Source organism: Chrysochloris asiatica, unplaced genomic scaffold (assembly GCF_000296735.1).
Source record: "Chrysochloris asiatica unplaced genomic scaffold, ChrAsi1.0 scaffold00087, whole genome shotgun sequence".
In the NCBI taxonomy this organism is placed as follows: Eukaryota; Metazoa; Chordata; class Mammalia; order Afrosoricida; family Chrysochloridae; genus Chrysochloris; species Chrysochloris asiatica.
The window spans coordinates 1,761,241-1,762,726 of record NW_006408605.1 but is presented as its reverse complement, the minus strand read 5'-3'; positions in this window follow the sequence as shown (position 1 = coordinate 1,762,726).

Below are 1,486 nucleotides of genomic sequence, written 5' to 3'. Positions count from 1 at the left end.
GGCAGTGTAATTTTGCCACAATTGCCTAGCTATAAAGAGTAAAGCAATTGTATCTAAAGGTAACTCCATGAGATGTTTGCAAGTATGTTACAGTTGTTGTTGTGGTTGCTGTTGTTATGTGCCACCCTGTATAGGGTTTCTGAGGAGCAGCTGGTGAGCTTGAACCACCAACCTTGGGTTCAAACTGACCTTGCAGTCCAGCACATTAACCCACAGTGCCACATTGTACATAACCATTTTCAGCCTTGTCTTTTAGGATAAGGTCAACACTGCCAACTTCATCTGTGACAATAGAACCTGGAGTCATACCATGGCCTCCATTATAGACTTGATCTCCCTTCACCCGCCTTTGACAATCCTAAAATGATTGAAATGTGCTCCACAATCCTTAATCCAAAGCATTCTTTCTTAATCCATCTCTTCAGATATGGCTACAGAAAAACACGTGGATAAATAAGCAAGTAAACTTAAGAACTTCCCCAGGTAAAATAGCCGCAAACACCCCCAATGTACCAGTTCATACAACCAGAGCAGAACAGACATTTACAAATTATCACAGTTTGCAGAGCATGGAGAATTAACTAAATTTAAACAATCCTCTCTGTGACATCACTTGAACTACAATATGTCGGACATGAGAATGCAGTTGTTAGGACTGAGGGGTTATTATACAAGAATACAATCCAACACTTTAGCCCATTCTGAATAAAGTTTGAATTTAAAACATGACAAGATTATACTGAGTAATGAAAAACTATATACAACCTGAGCTAACATTTGTTGTTGTTGTTGTTGTTAAGTGCCATCAAGTTTGTTCTGACTCATACCAACCCTGTGCTGATCCTACAGCATCACACCAGAACTCGGCCTTAGTTTTGTTGTCAAGTCGGTTCTAACCCATAGTGACTCTGTATAGGATTTCTGAGGAGCAGCTGATGAGCTTGAACCACTGACCTTGCAGTTCAAACGGCTTTGCTGTCTGACACATTAACCCACAGCGCCGCACCAGGACTCCCCAGCCTTATTAACCAAGGGTATAAAACAAGGTGAGGCAGGACCATTTTCTGAACCTGATTAGCTGACTCTCCACCCTCCCTTCAACACCCTCCACACCTGTCTAGCACACTACCTTACACCAGGCCAGCTCCTAGACATCCTGAGGGACTTGGCACAGGCTTCTCCTTGGGGAGATCCTCCCTAGTGACCCCCTTCTCAGTCCTGTGTGCCCCCACCATAGCACCCACCTCCAGTAGTTACAAGTGTTCTTCTTCTTGTCTGAGAGCCTGGTGGGGGCCTGAAGCCTCTATGATGATTATAGTAACACCAGCTCCACCTACATCGCACAAGGCCCTGCCCTGGGCTAAGTGCTTCCCATGTTCTCTCTTACGGGGCCCTTTCGCTGGCAAAGATTGTCATGATTCCATTTCACAGATAAGAGAGCAAAGCTGGCTTCTCCTGCTCACTGTGATTAGCCAGGTGACCTAAC